Consider the following 14,066-nt stretch of genomic DNA (forward strand, 5'->3'; position numbering starts at 1 on the left):
GGAACACGCCCGGCGTTGTCTGCAATACGTGGTAGAAACAAACGCCTAGAGAGCATCACTCTCCACTCAACATCTACACCAACAGCCGGCTGAGATGTCCCTGACGCACCAGTGTAGCACATATTCCCTGCACTCTGCAGCTGGCGCCGGGGAGGTGCGCCCCACAAGACATAACTCATGTCCGCATTGCATGCTTGACTGAATGACACTAAGAAAAATTACCCGCCGTTATAAAGTTTTTGACGTTGCATTGATTTTGTTAAACAACTGCTGTAGTCGACGTTTAGCGCCAGTTGCTGATTCGTTGGTGTTCACGGTGTGGAGGCATTAATAGCTGAATAATATAATCGATGTTCGTGTACTTGAGTTACACGGTACTTGCATCGATTAATCAGCAGGATAAATGTATGTCAATCGTTTCTTCATGTCTATTACCATATGAATTCCTTTGCACAGTCCTAAATAGTTAAATAACGCTCCCCACAACCGTACCCATCTCCTCTAGATTGTATGCGGTCACGGACTTACATGCTATTTAGGTCCGTGGTACTGTGACTGAACAGGTAGTTTTAGCGTCATTTATATTTCCGGGGATACGAAATTTAAACTGACATTCCTTTCAAGTATCCGGGTTGCTGTAATACCGCATTGTCTTCTCCACAGCTTTCCAATTAATTTGGACAACAGTAACGCCTAACGTTATCCACCTAACCTTATAAGGTCACAGCCACACCTGCTAGCGTCAGGGGGCATAATCCCGGATCATTAGGTATCGTCTAAATAGCTTCTGCTTCGCTGAGCGCAGTGACCATCGTTAATAGCAATTCGTGTTCTTGACCGCTTCAATCATTTGTAATGGACTTGTGTGCGTCACGTTAGAAAATGACCACCTCGTGAAGCCCCTTGTCAATATGAAGGGGACGTAACTGCAGTGGGTGTAATAACCGGAGATAATTATTCGTCATTCAAGTGTTGACAACAGACCTGCTCATGAAAACACACAACGACAAAGTAGATAGATAATGCGTCGTTCTCGTTAATGGGATAGGTTTGAAATTCGACATTTGGAGGACATGCCTTGTAGCAGGTGAAATGAAACAAATATGTCCATTGTATGTTTTGATTTGATATCCTCTCCATACATATACGTTCTTGATTATTTGAAAAGGTTGACATGTCAGGTGCGTATCAAAATACCAACCCAGGTGTGAGCGACACTATGCGAATAAACCAACTGTCTCGGTGATTCATGCGATGAAACTTTACACTATAGGTCCTATAGCTAGATGGCGAGGTCGCCATATATTCTACTTCTTGTGTAGCTTGGTCAGTTGGCAGTCCTATCAAATTTGATTCAAGCCATTCGAGAAACAATCCATTCTCGAGTATCCAGGGTATAATATATCCATTCTATTACAATTACCCTGGGCACAATCATTTCGGAAGTGACGTCATTATCGCCATCAACACTACCACTAACTTAACACAGAATTCCTCCTCATTCGTGAGAGTTACTAGTATTTGACTGTACGGCTGTGCCATCCCGCACCATTCCAACCGGGATACGAAAGACGCTATGGTAGGTAATAATTCCAGAGTATTTACCATTGTAGAATATCTGTGATATCTAGAACTTGAATTTGACTGGAGATTGGCCTCGTGGCGTTATATCCTCTCACTCTGAAGGAAAGGAATATAGAGAGACTCAACAAAAACACGTGTGTAGTCATAAATTAACGATTGTACATACATACCGACATGAGAATTCTTTACAGTTCATTTTCATTACATTTTTCGTGTTCAGTGAATCGTTACATCCAGACAACTGGATTGTTTCTATTCAAACTACTAATAGGAAGTATATACCAATATCAAAATATATATTAACGTAACTTACAATGTCAACTCTGTGTACTGTATTCAAGGGCCACCTACAAGGGTACACAACTTTACAATTGGCAATAGGCAACAGAGGTACATATCATTAAAACGTTGGAATGGCATTGTTAAAGAAGTGATTTTCTAAATATAATGCTAGTTTACAGAACTTCATCAGATTAACTGCAACGGAGGTTGGGCTTTCACACATTAAAATACGAAATGAATTGAATGTACACTCTGCAATATATCTCTTTGGTATATAAACTTTTCTCATTTCATTATATAATGGACATTTTAATATGACATAACATTAATTTTTAATCAAATTTAAATTACAAAATGTGCATGCAGATGTGCGTGTATTCTTTGCGAACATTTAGCCATCGACCAATATCTGTTTGTTGGCCCGCCCAACCAGCTCTCAATTGACCTTAATATCTTGCTTTGAACAGGGATTTTTTTCTTAAGTAAGTAATGTTCAGGTTTCAGACATTTTTTTATAAAAAATATTTTCATATCTCGAGCTTACACTTAATCGCTGCTTGACATTCCTGACAGGTAATATTTCTTAAAATCAATTTCAATTCATATAAAAAGTATTTAACAACACACAACACAATATCAATACCTATAATTATGTGTATGCATACTGTTCAGAGTGTCCTGTTTTATACCATTATGTATGCCATAAACGTTCTTTTGTCGGGGTGGGTGGATGGGGGGAGCCGGAGGGGTCGGGTAGACTAGTGGTTAAAGCTCTCGCTCGTCACGCCGAAGACCCGGGTTCGATTCCCGATATGGGTACAATGTGTGAAGCCCATTTCTGGTGTCCCCCGCCGTGATATTGCTGGAATATTGCTAAAAGCGGCGTAAAACCATACTCACTTACTCTTTTGTCGGCGATTGTGTCATACTTCCCGCCATAATGAAGGGCAGGATAAGCGGCTTATACTCCACTCTCCGCTCAGATTATACTATGATAGCGGGGTCATTATAAGATGGGGATTACATTGTTTCCCACAGGTATGAAATATGCGCTTAAGGGATATGACATTTTTGGGGCAAAATTCACAAGATGAATCGCCGCAGGTAGCTGTAGTTTTGCTGCTGTGACGTAAGTCTCTGCCCTCACATCGCGAGATGACAAATGAGATCTACCTGGTATTTGACAAGGGGGGGGGGGGGGGGGGGGGGGGGTGTTCTCTGCCAGCAGTATAGGGCTGAAACAGGTATGACGTATCATCGAGGTACATGCATGACATAGTGGCTGAGGGGTAGCGTCGCGTTCAACATATAACTTACTTGTGTATATGTGTGTGTGTGCGCGCGCGCGCGCGTGGGGGTGGGGGGTGGGGGGGGGGGGGGGTACATGTGTGTGTGTGTGCGTGTATTTTTCGTGCTAGTCCGGGCTTATGCCGTTTTCACAGTGCTACCTGTTTGATAGTCCCGTTACGTGAATGTAAAGTCGTAAACGTGAACCTCAAGCCATGAACGTGAATGTCGAGCCGAAAACGTGAATGTCAAGCCGAAAAAGTGATTGTCAAGCCATCAGAATGAACTTTAAGCCGTCAACGGGAATTTCAAGTCGTAAACGGGAATCTCAAGCCATAAACGTGAATCTCAAGCCATGAAACACGAACTTCAGGCCGTAAACGTAACAATGTGATAGTTTTAAATAGTTAATCCATATGCACATAATAAGATAAACTTTAATCATTATCATTCGGTTGTTTACATAAGAAATAGAAACTGGCCTATGTTATGAGAAAAGACAATGGCGTGCATGTAAAGTTAGCTGCCAGGAGTGCCCCTCACAATCAACTTCCTCATCATCTGATATAACAGAATGACAACAGGCGGTAACTTAAACTGACGTACAATATGGTCTGAAACCCAGTCAGATTTCTATATTTATATCTTGGAATTTATCGGGAAATTGTAACCGGAGATAGAGCTTAACAAGGGGAAGTAACTTATCGGGGCTGTACGTGAGCGGTCACTTGAGGAAACCAGTAGCGATTCAAGTATACTCGGGCAATTGTAGAGTACTCCGGCAACCGTAATATAAGTACGGGATTATTTGTTGTTAGTGGTTTGTGCGATTTATGAAGGCCACGGTGACTGTAAATACAAATTGTTAAACTGGTTAAATAGCGACATTTTGATGTGCAGAGTTGTGTCTATTTGTTGCGAAAGGATCGTGAGTTCGAATCCCAGATTCGCCGCCTCTGTGATCCATGGTCAGCAACATACCCGTGTTGTTTGGTTTCACCAACATGGTAAACCTCTTTGACCTACCTCACTTCACAGATAAAAATGAAATATTGTTCAAAGCAGTGTGGACCCCAACTCACTCATCCGCACACGACCCGTGAAGATTCCGGGGTAGAATAGGTCTTCAGTAACCCATGCTTGCCGTAAAAGGTGACTATGCTTGTCGTAAAAGGCGACTAACGGGATTGGGTGGTCAGGCTCGCTGACTTGGTTGATGCATGTCATCGATCCCAATTGCGTGGACCGATGCTCATGATATTAATCACTGGATTGTCGGGTCCAGACTCGAATATTTTTCCCGACCGCCGTCATATACCTGGAATATTGCTGAGTGCGGCGTTAAACAACCAACCAACCAACCAACCAATCAACCACAAACAGGCGGATATAACAGCCAGAGTTATATACACATACAATAAAACCCTACAGTTTGTAGATACCTCTGTACCATTGTAACATGTTTTAATGAAAACAACCAAAATCCGAGAAATATAGTTTTCGATATCATTAATATTAGACATTTTACTCCGTTACGATACAGCTATATGCTTGAGGAAAAAATATCTGGTTTGAATGCGATTGAGACTTTTTATAATTTATTTTGTAATTTTATTTCCGAGAGTTGAGCACATTATAAATTGGGCGCATCATGCACTTTAAAAGGTAAGGGTTCAAAATATCAGGGCGGTCGGGTAGCCTAGTGGCAAAGCGTTCGCTCGTCACGCCGCAGACCCGGGTTCGATTCCCGACCTGGGTACAATGTGTGAAGCCCGTTTCTGGTGTCTACCCCTGTGATATTGCTGGAATATTGCTAAAAGCTGCGAAAAACCAATATCCCTCACTAAGAATATAAATATCCTGAATTACACCGATATAGTCGAAGTGGACAATTTTCAGCTTCTTGGCGATTCTTAGCTATGATTCAAGCGGTATCAATTTTTTTTAAAGAAAACGCACGACAAGGACGCCCATTTTAACCCCCATGTCTTCAGCGACACAGTTTAAATTTCTCTCGTGTTTTTCATCAGCTGTAATAAAACTCTTCCCAGCTTTTCAGCCTGAGGGATGCGTTTTCACGAGTGTCTTTGTCCGGGGTTGGGGCATAAACAAGAGCCTGGATGTCACCTACAACAATATAATGCTGTTATAGGACAGAAGAACTATATGACTCACAAACTTAATCTCAGAACATTGTATTTACGGCCACACTTCTAGCCCCGAGTCGGGAACATTCCGTATACAAAATCCTGTATAAAAGGTCGGTGACGATCACTATAAGCAGGCAGTATCGACGAAGCGTCGTCTGAATGCGTGCTATAATAAAGCATCTTAAGAACTCGAATGCACTTTAAATAGGTCACATAAATTATATGTCCTGTCTGAATGCGGAGTGTGTGATTACATGCTTTTAGGAGACGCATGCGCGGAATCAACTTTTGTGTCAAAGGAGTGGTGTACTTTGTGATCGCTAGTCAATAATATAGTTTTTTGAACTGCAAAACCCTATAAAACTTGGAAATGTATATAACTATAGGTTTCTTCAAAACCAAAGTGCGCATGGAAGAGGATAGGAGTGGATGACTATAGACTAAAACCTGAGCACAATTGATTTGTAATAATGCATACTACAGGGTGTGCACTTCATTGTCCTTATATGGCAATATGTGCACGTTACATGCAGGTGTCGTACTTCCTGTACAACAAGCTCTATACACTCATCAATACTTTGTTCGGGAAACGATGAAGTCTCCTCGCCTCCGTTTTCCCTTGCCGGCAGTGTGACTTAGTCAATTATATAGCAATGTTAAGAGTCAGGGCTTCCCCTCTGACTGCCGGATATGCTTTATACTACGTACATTGAACACCCCATTCATCACAGTGTGTCCCGCCGTGCCCCCGGTATGACGCGTTGAATACCATGATACAAGCACGGCAACTTCTCACAACTAGTGGGGCGCGGGTGGCCCAGTCGTCTAAGGCGCTGCGATTCGCTGTGCAGAGTTGCGTCCCTTGGGCACGCCAGAAATCTATGATTGTGGGTTCGAATCCCGGTTCGCCCCGATTATGTTTCTAGGTTTGTCAGCACCATACCCGTGCCCGTGGGTTTCACCGAAGTGGTAAACGTCTGTGACCTGCATCACTTCGGGCTTTCCTCCCACATTAAGCTGACACGCCGTGATATAACTGGAATACTGTTAAAAGCGGCGTTAAACCAAACTCACTCACTCACTCTCACAACTAGTAGCTGTCGTCCGAGGCGCCGTTATTTGCTGTGCACAGTTACGTCCCTTGGGCACGCCAGAAACCTATCATGGTGCGTTCGAATACTGGTTCGCCAAGATTATGTTTCTTGGTTTGTCAGCACCATATACACGTGCTCGTGGGTTTCACCAAAGTGGAAAACGTCTGATACCTGCATCACTTCGTGCGTTTACCCCACATCAAGCTGGCCTGCCGCAATATAACTGGAATACGGTAATTCTGTTTAAAGCCGCGTTAACCCAACCCATCCGCTCCATTCGGCGCCGAATGTCAATAACATGAGTTACGATTATCGGACTATGTCTGTCGCGTGCTAGACGTACAGCTGTCTACTGTCTATTAGAAGCAGCAACGCTAGTGGTTCGGTACACTTCCTAGTGCAAATCCCTTGGGACGCCAGAAACCTATGATTGTGTGTTCGAATCCCGGTTCGCCCCGATTATGTTTCTAGAATTGTCAGCACCATACCCTTCGTGGGTTTCACCGAAGTGGAAAAAAAACGTTTGAGACCTTCATCACTTCGGGCTTGCCTCCCACATTAAGCTGACACGCCGTGATATACCTGCAATACTGTGAAAAGCGACGTTAAACCCGACTCACTCACTCACTCACTCCTAGCGCAGATCCGTTCATAGACATTGTTCGTAGAATGTTACGAACATATTTTAGCAGTGACGGGTATCCCATTTGGGTAGATTGGTGCTCATGATGCCAATCACTGGATTATCTGGGCCATTCAGCCGTCATACATCTGAATATTGCTGTACGGCGTTAAACAACAAACAAAAGTTAGATTTAACGTCTGAGACCTGTTGACTGTCCCGTTTGCCTTGGACACTCGTAGCTGTATGTTTATGACTGGACTATCAATGTAAACAAAATTGATCTAATTACGACAAGTGTTAATCAATACGGAATACAAAAGAGGAAATAGCTCTATAAATCATTCTTATGAGATCGATCTAGGCCCGGGGAAGCTACAGTCTGTGAGACTTACCCGTACTCTTAACTAAATGATCATTGATGGGTCTGACACTCGCAAGCGCCCCGTCCTTCAGTGCAGGATTGCCTGTCCCAAACCATGCCCTATAAAACGGACTCGTCCTTCAGGGCTGTGGTACGGGGGATGCCTAGCCTTGTTGCCCGAGTGCAATATGCTAGATGTCATGAAATGTTTTTTTCTGGTCGCGGGTGCCAAAATTTCATTCTTGAAATATTTATACATCCTTTTTTCTTGCAAAGAGTGACAAATCAAATAGAAATTTAGCCCTAGGCTTCTACACGTGTGTGTATGACGTGAGGGTGTCATCCACGGGGTGTCATGTAGATTCCGACCTATTAGAGATAGTCATCAAGTCATACAAAACGGCTGGTAGACCTCAAATAACACGTTGCCTAAAATTATAATCCTCACCATGGGACTGTCTTTTCTGTACATGGGGGAGGAGGGGTAGTCGAGTGGTTAAAGCATTGACTCGTCACATGGAAGCCCCGGGCTACTACAGTAGGCTTACATGCCTTCATACAGGGCTACTACAGTAGGCTGACATGCCTTCATTCAGGGCTACTACAGTAGGCTGACATGCCTTCATGCAGGGCTACTACAGTAGGCTGACATGCCTTCATACAGGGCTACTACAGTAGGCTGACATGCCTTCATGCAGGGCTACTACAGTAGGCTTACATGCCTTCATACAGGGCTACTACAGTAGGCTGACATGCCTTCATACAGGGCTACTACAGTAGGCTGACATGCCTTCATACAGGGCTATTACAGTAGGCTGACATGCCTTCATACAGGGCTACCACACTAGACTGACACCATAAAGGTTAGTTGTTGATTATATATAAAGCAAAACACTCTCGTATTTATAATGTAATATTTTAAAATGAACATCAAACTAGCTTCACTTGGCATATAAATATCTCAATGTACGTGACGGTGCAACCACAGAAGGTATGTGTTAAGAGCTGGAGGGCTACAAGACGACACCATGCAGTGTGATGCAAGTTGCTGTGCAATGCAATTAAATACATACATAGTCTATGTATCATATATTGCCATATACTAATGATAAAGAGCTACATCACACGTGTGTGACTTCCTGTCGAGCTCTCCATGACGTCACCTGATTCGGCGACCTTGCTCCTGTTTCACTCACCAGCCGCGCATGTGTGTGACTTACGTCACTGTCTGTGTGTCATATCCACACATACACAGACCCGGAAGTGGTGAACACATCTATCACTTTCATGTCTTTGTCCATGTGTGTTTCCTCTCAGCACTTCGTTTCCTTTGATTGAGTTTAAATTTAGATTTAATTTAGCCAGATTTGTGTAAACTTTATCATTATGAAACTACCATTGTTGTTATCACAATGTGACAAATAAATAACACGGAATTTGTACATTGAACTTTGTTTCAGACGAAAGGAAACAAATGATTGCATTGATAAATTCCACGTAAAGTACAGCATTATATTTGTACTTCCCCGAGATCGTCAGTATGTGATAAGCCTTGTATTTACATACATAATTGCCTAAAGTCTATAGAATAACGTTATAACGTCTCTGAAATGGGAAAATATATATATATCTTAATTGAAACAAGCAACTACATTTAAACTAGAAAGAAGCCCATGTGAGATGGAGTTTCAGAAACAATGGCAAATCTAGACTTGCTTCATTTAGGGCTGTATCATTACCCAGAGAGCTGAGTGGAGGGGAAGCCCTGAGCTATTAACATATACTTTCTGTATATATCCAGTGAAGCAAGTTTGATGTTCATTTAAAAAAAATAATGACGAGAGCATTATTTTTTTAATCATCAACAACTAACCCTGTATGAAATCAAAAGTAAAAATACTTTGAATGTGGGACTGAGACAGGCTACATAAAGCCCAGTTTGCTATGTGTTTACAGAAGAGAAGAGAGAATGGCCACAACAGGCTTATACGAGACACATACATACTTATAATTAAAAGACAAATATATTAGAACATTAAACATAAATAATCATTGGTTATATTGTTATATATGCAGAATATTTACATAACAACTATTTTTTTAGAAATGAAATGTTTATTAAAAAATGAATAATTTACATACATAGTGATATTTATTAGTTATTAAATCTGAATAATTAATAAAATGGGGGTAACAGAGATTGGCAAAGTAGCTCGTTTAACATTACATTAAATATAACTACTTGTTGGGTGGCTGCATTTATATACAAACGGATCGAACTTTAAATCAGAATAAAAAGGGGTATCAGGACGTAAATATGTTACAGTCAATGTGTAAAATCGGTCAGAGGGCAAGTTCACACGGAAATGAACCTTTTTTTCTTGTACTTTTTCCACATTAAAAGTGTTAACATAGAAGTGTCATAGACAAAAATATAAAAACATCATATTTAATTAACATATTTTTTGCACTAAAACGATATATATTTTTCACATTTACCAAGTGTTCTATTTCCATAACAAAAACACCATGGCTTATGTCCCTTGCAATATGGCGTCATTGGTGCCAATTGATAAACATTATGACGTCATCATGCTTTGTTAGAGCCGCTTCACGTGGTGTAGGTACAGTTTTGTGATTCTAGCATCTCAGATGCCAGCCAGAATTGTGTTATGCTGAGTCACCACTGCGCCGCAGTGTGTCGTAGACCATGTTGTTTTACCGCAAACTGGTCCTTGATATCTTTTGCGTTGAGAATAGACAGGGACCCAGTTGAATTGGCACCAATTACGTCATAATCTAAGGGGGATAACTCAGGCCTATTTCGCTCGTAAAACGAAGGCCTCATAACGGCATATCACTTTCACACTATTGTGAGCTTCCTACTTTCACTGTGAAAAAAAATGAGTGTATATTTTCAAACACAGATACTAACTAATTCTAAAATTGCGTTTTGTTTAGAAAAAGAAAGAAAGTGATTTTTGCGTGTACACTTCCCCTTTGATAAAATGACTCAGACAAAAAATTTACACATTGGCTGTAACACACACAACCAATTCCGAGGAATATTCATTAACCCAAATGAGAAATGTCTGCGTTGGTCCACGACATCCAAGCTTATTCTACCATTGCACATATCTATATCCATTTCAACGTGTGTAATGACTTTAATTAACACCATGGAACGTAAAACACATGTCGCCATTACAGAAAAACGATGGGCTCTCTATATCAACGTTGAAAACATCACGCACCAAGATAAAGTCATGCATTCCTTTAAAGGTTCAAAGGTATCAATAGATGTTAATACATGTATAAACAGTGTATAACTGGCCGTGACGGTGTGGAGACATTGATGCGTTATCTATGTAATCTATATCTACTGTGTGGTATATAGTTATCAAAATACAGCGACATGTCATGATGAATAAGACAATGTTATACCCACAATGCATCATATATGGATTTAAAAAATACATAAATTATGTGCCCGACAATTCAGATCCGACACGTATTCTTCACACAGGGACCCACATATGACAACAAGCGTTTTCTTATATATGACGAATTTGTTTAGAAGATTATAATTCTTATCTGAATCAATTAACGTGACACTGCGTGGTGTTCTGTCGACTGAGAATTCATCCCGTATGGAATTTTATATGCTTTGTACAAAGATCTTTGTGTTTTTATATTATATGTTAAACAAATTCAAATTCTGCCTTGATTTATTTTGTGTTTTCTCAGAGGCCATGTGTGTGTGTGTGTGTGTTGGTGTACACTAGGATTTCATGCCACGAACTCTAAAATTTTAAATTAATCTTAATGTTATATCACATTACGTTTCTTGCTTAAAACCGGTAGTGTATATGATCTTTCTTATATACAGGCTCCTTCTTTGATTAAACAAAATGCCACCGTGGCCATAAAACAATAAAGCAATAAAGCGTCAGCATTTGCAGCACCTTAGTAATGTGGGGATAAATTAATTACTCTAATTACCCCCTAAAGCTATTTATCATATGTTCGCTACCCCCATCCACCCTCGTCAACTGAAACGCCAGGTGTCAGATTACAGGCAGACAATACCATATGATTCAAGCTATTGCGGCCTTTATTTGAATCATATCCTTGTTAGTGTGGATTGTAAAAGTCAACATAATTTGTTGTTTTTAACTTTAAAACAGGCAACCTCCCTCGCAGTGACTCACTGAAAGAAAAACAAAAACAAATTTAAAAAACCTCTTTACCTAACTTGTCGGAACAAAAATCATTTGCACCAAAAAATGTTAGAACATGTCTGCTGAATTTCTAGTCTGTATTCACCAACGGTATTGCAAAAGGCAAGTGAGGATCTCGTAATTCAAAGCTGAGTTGACACATGGTTAATTAACAATTAATGCTCAAATGAGAATTCTCTCGCGATGTGATTGCGAAAAGTAATTTGGATTTGTCCACAGTCTTGGCACCCAGCTAGTGTATGAGGCGTTCAGACTTGTCAGTACTCCTGTGTTATTTGCAGACAAAATCGATAGTTGTGCTGGAAAATACTTTAGTTATGCTTGGCAGCATCCGTTAATGTGCATTAGAAGTCTTCTGGTAAAAAATAATATTGCAATTCGGGAACAGACTATAAAGATCGATTGCTAACATATTTGATTCTCTGCACATGTGCTAATCAATTCGACAAAATGTCAGTCACTGTCACTGCAAATTAATTTCTTAAGACGTTTTGGAGAGGCGTTCGTTGTGAGTAATCCAACAGGCCTTGATCGTGGAGATAATAAAATTTAATCCTGTGCTCTACGTCATCACTTTAGGTGGACACTACTAGGTGCGCGCGCTTACCTGTTTATCCGGCGCTGTGACGCTCCTGGCGACATCCGTATTCACAAACTAGTAAGTGTTAGTGATCAAGTTATATATAGGATTGTTTTCCTTTACCTCATCTTGCAGGAGACGTCATATTGAAAAACAACCCCCATTGTGCACTGGACATTGGTAAGTTGTCTTTCGCTGGGGGTGACCGCACCTACGGGATTTTCAAATTGACCTAGTTAGACATGTCTCGGAACGGATACCGATGAGTCACACACTAACGTCGGACATACCTGTGATCGGTCGCTTATGAAGATCAAGGATTGGGATGTGATATATTTCTGTTTGGTATTTGATTTGGCTCGGTTTATCAAACCAGTGGAATAGACGTTGATAACTGTGGTGTTATGTTTAAATAGTGCACCGGGAGTACTTTTAACTTCACTCTAAGGCGCCGACACGCGCGACAAGTTGTCTAAAGTAAGTGCGTTCATTTACATCAGGTGTAAATTCCAATAGATCTCATAAACAGTGCTGTATCGTAGCCTCTGACTCTTTCCCATGTGGCTGTGTGGTATCGCTGAGTTTGCAGCTTGCGGTAGATGTAGGGGTTTGTATGTCATGTTCACTGAAGCGCGGCCTGTGTACCTGTGTGTGACGAGCAGGTAGCTCAGGTGTGTGGCTTCACCTCATCAGAGCATCTGTGTTTTAAGTTTGTACGGCCAATTTGCTGTTCTCCATTTTCATTCAATCAAAATATAAATTGTACTTTCATCAATTTATTGTGACCGGTGGCATGTAACCTAATGTCTCAAGAATGAGGGATGAGTGAAATTATTCTCCCAGCCCGAGTTATTTTTAGATTCGTGTGGGTGTCAATGTGAGTGTCAAGTCAGGATAGCATTTCATAGCTTATATGGCCGACGTGTATGAAAGGATATTTGGAAGTACTATAACAGCTACTGGACATCTGTTTGTTGCAGAGTTGAAGGTACTGTGAAATGTGTATTTCTTGTCAGGTTCTTGGCTTCCTTTATGGTGTATTTACTCACAGGTAGCAAGGATATTATAAAACAGGTGTTTATGCAAGTTAGGGGGCCATAGGTCTAGAGTGCATGCGTGTTTCTTTCTCGTGTTAAACTACACTAGTTCTAGACCTATGGCCCCCTAACTTGCATAAACACCTGTTTTATAATCTCCTTGCTACCTGTGAGTAATGTATCAAGAATCTATCTATTTTGCATATGCTATAACTAAGATGTTTGCAAAGAATATAGAAAAAAAAATATCTGGTTATAATTGATATCCCACTGTTTCCAATTACAGCATATTGAGAATATTTTCCCTTTAGTTGTAAGATAACATTGTACATGTTGTTTAAGTATTTTTTCTCAGATGTGCTTCCCATGTTGATAGTAAGGATGTGTTACATACTTATAATAAATACTATTGAGAATGTAGAAATAGGGGTGGGATGGAAGGTCTAGATAAAATTAGGGATTCAGAGATTGTTTCATCCTCAAATAAGTATTGATAGTTCTACTCCCTTGGGTCCAGTCTATTGGGGGCAGTGGGGTGGTCCAGTGGTTAAACAGTTCACTCGTCACACCGAATACCTGGGTTTGATTCCCGTCATGGGTACAATGTGTGAAGCCCATTTCTGGTGCCCCCAGCGGTGATATTGCTGGAATGTTGCTAACTCACTCCAGTCTATATTCCAGCTACATGGCGGCGGTTCTGTAAATAATCGAGGTTGGCCAAGCCTATCCAGTAACTGACGTCATGTCATAAGCATAGATATTCACATAATTTGTATTTGCTCATTGTCTGCCCCAAATGTGTAACTTATCACATAAACCCACAAC

The 14,066-nt window shown here is 40.9% G+C and overlaps 1 protein-coding gene across 7 annotated transcripts in view; it reads left to right on the forward strand.

The window, feature by feature from the left end:
- LOC139474525 (neuroglian-like) overlaps positions 1 to 14,066 on the forward strand; it is a 67,207-nt gene that overhangs the window by 10,917 nt on the left and 42,224 nt on the right. The window contains exon 1 of one of the 7 annotated variants that reach the window (XM_071257629.1): positions 1,448 to 1,583. The exons of 1 other annotated variant lie outside the window; for it this stretch is intronic. The gene's annotated coding sequence lies outside the window, so the exon portion shown is untranslated. 5 more of the 7 variants (XM_071257597.1, XM_071257581.1, XM_071257614.1 and 2 more) reach the window with 5 other exon arrangements.

Source organism: Haliotis cracherodii, unplaced genomic scaffold (genome assembly GCF_022045235.1).
Source record: "Haliotis cracherodii isolate W230 unplaced genomic scaffold, xgHalCrac1.p SCAF_1, whole genome shotgun sequence".
Taxonomy (NCBI): domain Eukaryota; kingdom Metazoa; phylum Mollusca; class Gastropoda; order Lepetellida; family Haliotidae; genus Haliotis; species Haliotis cracherodii.